Source organism: Pyxicephalus adspersus, chromosome 4, assembly GCF_032062135.1.
Source record: "Pyxicephalus adspersus chromosome 4, UCB_Pads_2.0, whole genome shotgun sequence".
Lineage (NCBI taxonomy): Eukaryota > Metazoa > Chordata > Amphibia > Anura > Pyxicephalidae > Pyxicephalus > Pyxicephalus adspersus.
The window spans coordinates 89398373-89407188 of NC_092861.1; positions in this window are offsets into that span (position 1 = coordinate 89398373).

Consider the following 8816-nt stretch of genomic DNA (forward strand, 5'->3'; position numbering starts at 1 on the left):
CTTTGCCTTCAAATCCCTACACAGTTATTGTCCCACTTACATTTCTGACATGGTTAAAAAATACTCCCCCTGCCGCTCTCTCCGCTCCTCCAATGACCTACTAATGACTTCCTCACTCATACCCTCATCACATGCACGTCCCCAAGACTTCTCTAGAGCTGCCTCAACTCTCTGGAATGGTCTTCCTCGTCCTATTTGGCTTGCCCCTACTTTCTGCTCATTCAAAAGAGCACCCAAAACCCATTTTTTCAAACTTGCCTACCCATCTCCTTCTGTCTTTTGAAACCATCACTACTTCCCACACTACATATTTCCCTCCTATTGTGTGTGAAATTCCCCCACCTACTAGATTGTAAGCTCTTTGGGGCAGGGTCCTCTCCTCCTGTATCACTGTCTGTCATTTGAAACCCCTATTTAATGTACATTGCTGCATACTATGTTGGCGCTATATAAATCCTGTTTATTAATAATAATAATAATATTAATAATAATAATAGTAATAATATTAATACTAAGTTATTCAAAACATTTTCCTGTGCCATTGCCAAATTAGTATAAATGATTTAGAAATCTCACCATGAACGTGTTCTGCATCAACATTGGTTTCAAATTTTCTTTTACAACAATCACACCCACTGTCAACTTATGGAAACTTAGCCAACTCAATATTCAGGAAGTGATAGTCTTTAGTTTGTAAACCCTGCTCACTAAGTGAAAATGCATTAGGGATACAGGGAATAAATTAGGGTGCATTGGGGATACAGGGAGTAAAATAGGGTGCATTGGGGATACAGGGAGTAAATTAGGGTGCATTAGGGATACAGGGGATTGACTTGACGAAGTCTTAATTCCAATAAAAGTTTTAAGCCAGGAACTGCTTTTAAATTGGAAAGGTATTTGCTGGGTGGCTAGCAGTACTTCATTCTACTTAATACTCTCAATATTCACAGCACAACATCTATTGCTTGCTACTAGTCAATTTGTCCTAGTCAGCAAAACCTCTGAAACCAGTAGTATACAGATTACACTATTTCTCAATCAGCCAGTCCACTACTAAGCAAACTTCTGGAATGTTGGGGATGTTTCTACTATGAAGAGATAATGAGGAGCATCACAGGGTGATAGAATAGATGCCCCAAGTTTTTGTGCCCGCTGTATATATTATAATGAGATAAAAACCCGCCTGTAGGTGATCCTGCAAAATAGTACCCTGTATACAAAGACATACAAAACCAACTATATCTAGATTACATTACTACCACGGGCTTTGCTGAAAACAACTTATCTGTGAAGTAAGAACACTGTGGTATATAATTGTTTATATGTTATATATTATTTTCTTTGGAACATAATTATTGTGCTGGTCTGTTTCTTTTTAAGCAATTACATGTAAGAGCTTTAAACATAAATGACACAGATTTTGCTTTTCCCGAAGAACATCTGTCATCAACAGACCTTGAAGCATACATAAATAATGTTCCAGCTACACTTTAAAGTAATCTAACTGCAAGCAATATACATACCGTATGTAAAGAAAGCTGAAATTATATAATTATTAAAATTTGGTAAGCGCCAATACAGTTGTGCATAGCAGCTTACATTTCTTGTTGTATCTGCTGGATACCATCTGTCTTTTACTTTTCCCTTAGGCTGTCAGAATACCAGCTGACGCTCTTGTTTAGACTTATACCTGAAACGTTAAAAGAAGGATATGTCAGCTTAGGTATTACAGCACCAATTATCTTAATTTTTCCAACTGTACTTGACCTTTGCTGAAACTTCATCTACACTTTTAGAGAACAATTCTTGATTCCGGTGTATTGATCCTTTTTTGTTTTAAACAGAGCATATTTGGTCCAGTAAGACACAATGGACCATATCTGAATATTGTGATTCTCCTCCTGTGGCAAGCACAGTTAAAATCACATTTTTAAATCTATCTTTCAGTTACCAATTTAGAAAACCTATTTCATCAGTATGGCCAAGCTACCCTTTAAAGAAGAGCTCTGACAAAATTAAGGTTGTCAAATAATAATAACTATCTGTTTTCTGCCTTTTTCTTATTCTATATATTTTACCCTTTACAATGACACAAACATTATGTTTAAAATTATTTGCAAACTTACAAGTATATATTTCAGATGTATGCTTGGTTAAAGTCCCTTGTATCAGAAAGTACAAACATTTTCACAGTATTTCATTTTATCTCATTGAAACATGGGTTTAAAGATAACCATATAAAATGATCAAAATGAAAAGGAGATAATCAACTGAGATGACCTTTAAGTCACTAGAAATGTGACAATTACAGGGAGGAAGGACATTTTTAGTTTAGGGCAAGGATTTATCATGAGATAAACAAATGATAATACAACAGAGATCTTTGATAATATCTCATGCAGTATTCTGTAGGGATGTCAATGCATATTTTTAAAATTATACAAATATAGTAACAATGTACTAGTGCTTTATGGGAATATGCACTACAGAACTTATATAGCTTTAATGTGGATCAGATTCATGCATTACCTTTGTGCATTGCACTCTAAAATGCTTGTAACAACTAACTATTGTTTAAAATATTGGTTTTCCCTCATTCTTTTCACCAGTGCACAAATAGAAGTGTAATTCTCACACTATTGTTTTAATTATAAAAAATCCCTTATGCACAAATGGCTGTACTGCATGTAAAAATGTAAACCTAATTCCATATATAAAAAAATACAAAATAAAAAAGATATTTGAGAATTGTTAACAATGCTCATGACACATTAGCAATTTTAATAAAATCACTCTCATTCAGACCCAGTAGTGCAGCGATATTGTGGTATATATTGTCCTATTGAAGTGATTTTATTATAATTGCTCGTGAGTCGTATGTATGCACACAGCTCTCCGAATAAACTGTTTTGATATATGCATATTCCTACTCTATTGCATATTTTTGTATATGAAATGAACCTTACACTTTTTATTGTTGACAACTAAAATAGAAGAAGTTCTTCAATATTTTCCCCGGAATTTTTTTTTAATCTGGGTGGGAAGAAGTTGTAGGCTGGTGGCAGCCCCTGGATTGTGAACTCTTCAATAACCACCCAAAAAACAGCCGGGTGGTTACTGAAATGTGCTGGGTGGTGCGCCAAGCTAAAAGGGTCTGGGGATAACACTTTGCTTATTTTACTTACCTAACTATGCTGACTGCTAAAACAAACCATTCATTAGGAGTTATCAAAATGTCATAATTTTCCTCAAGCACCGACATATAACAACATATGTAACTTTCATATACATCCTACTATAGCATCTCCGTGCTCCCAAAGGGGCTCTAAACTTTGGCACACCTAGTAGGGTATTTTATGTATAACTTGGGCCTGGAATCAAGCTTTGTGGCGCTACCATATACACATATTTAGGTTTATTGAGACCCTATTGCCAAACAGTTATTGTTTCGGATTATGCACATTTCACATATTTTATTGATGGTAATATTAGTATTTACCTGCAAAAAACGTCTTTAAAATAAACATTTAAGAGGCCTGAGACTGCTACTAAATGCCACCATAGTGGAGGTGATACAAGCAGTCCTAGCAGAAACAAAGCCATTGACACTATAGTATTCTTTTTGTTGTTCCCTCAACATGTATGAAAAATTTTATGTAAGTAGATTAAAAAAAAGGCAGAGTTGTTGGAGAAGCATATTGAGTAATATAACACACCCAGTGAGAGTCCTTTACTTACCAGTCGGATGACAATCGAGCAGGAAATTCTCAAGAAGGTAGTTACATTATCTATTTGTTCAGATTTAACAATAATTTGGGAAGAAATTGTATACAATAAAATAAAGCATGCATTTATTCTAAATCTCAAACTAGCACTAGGTTAAATAGTCAGCCTTTCAGTGGTACATCAGTATTAATTCTTTCAAGTGTACATCAATTGCTATAAATCAGCCAAATAATCCATCCAATAACTGTCCAATATATTGATCGTCTGCCTCAAAATGAACAGACAACAATTAATTAACTTGCATGTTTAACACCCCTTTATGTAAAGGCTGTATACTTTTAAATACAAAATCGACTTTACCTTGAAATTTTTTACCATCATTTTTTGTGACTCACTTAATATGATTCATGGTTTGGAGAGTTATTTGTATTGCTTTTTTCACATTTCCCAATATGAAGCAAACATTGGTCTTTATACTCAGAAATGGAGGTTTGTACTGAATATCAAATGTTCTGAGGTTTACAGATGAATTTTAGTGTAATGCTACTAATTTATAAAACCTTGATGACTTCCTGTTGTGAGACACAGTCTAGCACTTTATCGAAACTTTGTTCAACTGCTGAAGCACATTCCTTGACCTCAGTTATGTACATACCGGTATTAAGACAATTCCAGGTGCACAAGGACACATTATGATAAAACAATATCATATATGTAAGGTACAGGAAAGCAAGCCTGCATCAAAGCACAGCCAACATAATTTAGCACACAAAATTCAAAGAGCTACTGTAACTAGCCATAAAAAAAAATCTCTTGCTCTTCTTCCTCTTTTCCTATACAGTATGGAGTCCAAAACGATGTGGACTTTTTGCTACCCATTTAAAGCCCATAATTTGATCAGTAGTTAAAAATGTATAACCACCATAAGATGAGTGAGAGCCTATAGTCATAGTATCAAGTGGCTGATGCTGAATTGTTTTCTGAATTGATTCTATTAGACAAGCTTAAAGTCCTTCTTTGAGCTATCTTTTATCATACTGTTTTCCAGAAAAATGCAATTTTCACCTTCAATCCCAAGCTTACACTTCCTTCCTCCAGTATTACATCTTTTTTGCCATAATTACCCTTACCATTACATCCTTCAATCATGGTGTATTGATGCAGAAAGTGATGTTGAAGGCTAATAGGTCTCATTATAAATCAGTTGCTGAATTCAATGACTTTGATACAATACAGTATTTGAAAAGCCTTGAAGAGCCTTAACCACTTCCAATTTGAGATTGAAAAACTGTAAATATGCTTCATGAGTTATTTATCAATCTGGACAACTCTACAAAAGAAAAGCATGCATTGATATTTGATGTAATGTGACCAAAATAAGGAGCTTTGGCTATTTTAGTTAGATTTTCCAGGAGTACATATATCCTACACTATAAACTGCTGCTGTAGTTGGTGGCACATTGGAAAAATTATCTTATTTCTATCTACTATATCATTTGATGCCCTTTTCAAACTTAACTTCCAAATAACGACTTTAAAGTTCATCTGATAAAACCCAACTGAAAACATAATTAAAACATTTCTGTATTTCGGGTGCTGGATATGGACATTTGGCAGCCAAAACTGACCTTTCCTTTAGCAAGTCTTTAAAAGAGTTTCTGACATTGATACATTGTTTTAACTTGCCTTTAGTTGAGTCTGAGTTGGGTTCTATATAATAGTATCATGCTTATAGATATTGATTTATCCTGCCCATTACACTGACTTATCCTGACTATTACACTAGGCTTCCTTGTTCTACTCTACTTATAAGAAAAGAAAGGAGAAGCTGCTTTAATATATAGGGAGGCAGGCAGGTTCAATTATGTGTACATAATACGAAATACTCAAATTGTTGTTGATATTACTAGGTCAACTACTTTCCGGATCAGAATATTTACCCAAAGTTCAGGGAAAGGGCCCACTGGGATTTAGGAGCCCAATCGTAGTAGATGTGAGTCAGGCAGATGTTAGGTCATTGCCCAGTCTCCTTATGTGTGTATAAATATCAGATCACATTTATGGCACATATAGGCTAGGATCATACTTTTTATGTGTTTTTATGTGCGTTGTCCAAAATTATGCATTTTCAAGTGATGCTGTTGTTATCTTTAAAGTCTTTTAATGTATGTTAACACATCACATGGATGGGAACCATTTATGGTAATAGTAAATCTATGTGCATGTATTATTGTACAATAAATGAGCCCTTGTATTTGAATTGATCAAAGCATGTATTACATCTGAATAAATACATTAGTTAGTATATATTGATATGAATGTTTAAAAGAATGCAGGTTATGCAATAAGACAAACAGGGAAGGCATTAGAAGAACGCTATTCTTCATCCCTGGAGCTTGTTGTAGCAGGTAATGGGAAATCCGTAACAGGTCAGAAAGCAAGTAGAGGCAAAGGTGGAGTTTCCCTTCTGCATTTTTATAATCTAATTACAGAAATACAGACATGCAAATGATTTTTCTCCTAAAGAATAGATTATCTTCACATCAAATATACAACTGCTGTATGATGGCCACTACGTGATATTCAGATTTGGTCAATACATATAAAATACATTTTGTGGTTTAGGATTTTTAGTACTTACAAAGTATTGTTTCAGGTGATCATTGCTTGGACATCAATGTGGCCCGTTAAACATGCAAAAAAACAATGATTATGCAAGCTAAGATATTTTAATGACCTATTACTGTAATGGTAAATTTAAATAGCATGTAAAGGAAAACACAACATCTAATAATAATCTAAGTAAAATGTAATAATACTGTATGCTTGTACCCTACAGACAGGTTTCAATAAATGTCAAAAAATCCCAACATCAATATACCAGATAATAAATTTAAAAGATGGTATAATGTTGGTGCCTGTATATAGAAGGTGAAACAGTGGTAGACCCAGGCTCAGTCTAGATGAGGATAAAGTATATATTGACTGAAATTTGTATAATGGAATAATTTTATATTATGAGCATCAGTTGGAGATCTTCTTCAGTAGGGTAACCTTAAATAATTCTAGATGGAAATTATTCACTAATTCCCTAGCTTCGAGACCTCAATTCTTGCGTAATAGTCTTCTCAACAAACAAACAAAAGTCCTTCATCCCAACTTTCATCTTTCTATGATGCTGCTGAGGAAGTAGCAAAGGGGAATACTATACAGTGTCATCTGAGTATGCTGAAGCTATTGGCATCACGTCTAAGATTTATATATGTCAAACCTCTGTCTCTTGTTTTGATAAAATGTGGTTCTATTGGGTTAACAATAATAATGTAAAGGTGCAATCTTTTCCTTTTTTAAAATATAAATTTTTTTTATTAACTATATAAACTATAATATTAAACATTTACATGATGTTTGTGAATGGCCAGCATAACATATGTACATTTTAAGTATTTCCTCATCCTTGCTATACTTTTACTAAATATACAGATAAAATACATGGGAGCTGTTTTTAGTGTAAGAATTCACATTTCTGTCAATTCACTCTTTGGGCTATGTAGCAGGTCTGTGTAGACTAGTCCAGCAATTATACTTTCACTTACCAGTTCCTTCCCTCCCATCACCCACTGACTGCACAATGAAAAAGCAAATACGAGGGGGTGCTGAGAAGTTCCTAGCTTTGCCCCCTTCCAGATGAAATAGAAAAATGAGTGTGGGGGCATATGACAGCCTAATATCTTAGTATGTAACTGTGCAAACATCAGGTCTTTATCAGGCAATTTTTTAAAATTGTTTTTTCTTTTAGTGAGAAACTGTGATTGCAGAGGCACAAGCAAGTTTCATGTCGTTGGATTTACGGGCCGTCATGAAGTTTTTGTTTTTCCAATGAAAGTCAGCAAAGGACATTCACACTAAGATGTCACAAACACTGGGGGAGAAGGTTCCTTCCTACAGCACTGTCAAAACCTGGATATCTCGTTTCAAGACTGGGCATTTCATCATTGAAAATGAGCCCCGCAGTGGGCGCCCCCCAACCTCTACTGACCCGGCAACCTACAATGCTGTCGTTGAGCTGATTATTGAGGACGGGCGAATATCCCCCAAAAAGATGGCCCAGATACTTGACATCCCACGGGACTGGGTTTGTTATCACCACTATCCTAGACATGCGCAAGCTTTCAGCTAAGTGGGTGCCGAAACGCTTGAACAGTAATCAGAAGAAGGAGTTGAAGCATCCAAAGCCATTTTGGCCCATTTTGAAGCTGCACAGGACTTTTTGGCTAGGTTAGTGACTGAGGATTAATCCTGGCTCCACATTTATGATCCTGAAACCAAGAAACAGTCAAAGGAATGGCACCACAGTGGGTCCCCGCAGCCAAAGAAGTTCCGAACCCAGAAATCAGCCACAAAAGTCATGGCGTCCGTTTTGGGGGACAAAGACGGTATTCTGTTGGTGGACTACCTACCTCAGGGCTCTAGTATCACCGGACAGTATTATGCTAAACTCCTGGACCAGTTGAAGGAGGCAATAAAGACAAAACACCGTGAAAAGTTGACACGTCCAACGTTGTGGCTGCCAAATTGAACACCCTGTGGGGAATATGTTGAATAAATGTGTTATTTCATAACTCTGGCTCTCTTCTTTCTGGGCAAAGCCAGGAACTTCTCAGCACCCCCTCATAAAAAGAAAACAACAATTTATTAGTTTAGCACATGTCACCTAAGTTAACAGAGATCTACTACGCTGTCAAACTTGACCGAACAAATTGTTGTTTTCTTTTTATGAACTATGCCTATAAAAGCCTGCTATCTTCTCCTCTTTCTCTTCAAACATTAATCACACTCAGAGTAGTCAGATGAACCCTGTATTATCACTGGATACCCCCCTTATTACACAAGCTCCTTTCCTATATAAAGTTTAGCTTTCGTGCAATTCTACTAAAAGTGTTCTGCACTGTCCCACCTATCACCATTTGTTCTCCTCTCTCTTTATAATAAAGGCCCAGTTTTTTTTTGTTGCAATCCTTTTTTATTGTGTAATAACAACATAACAAGGCTCATACATAAAATGGCACATACAGAAACACAGGGCCACA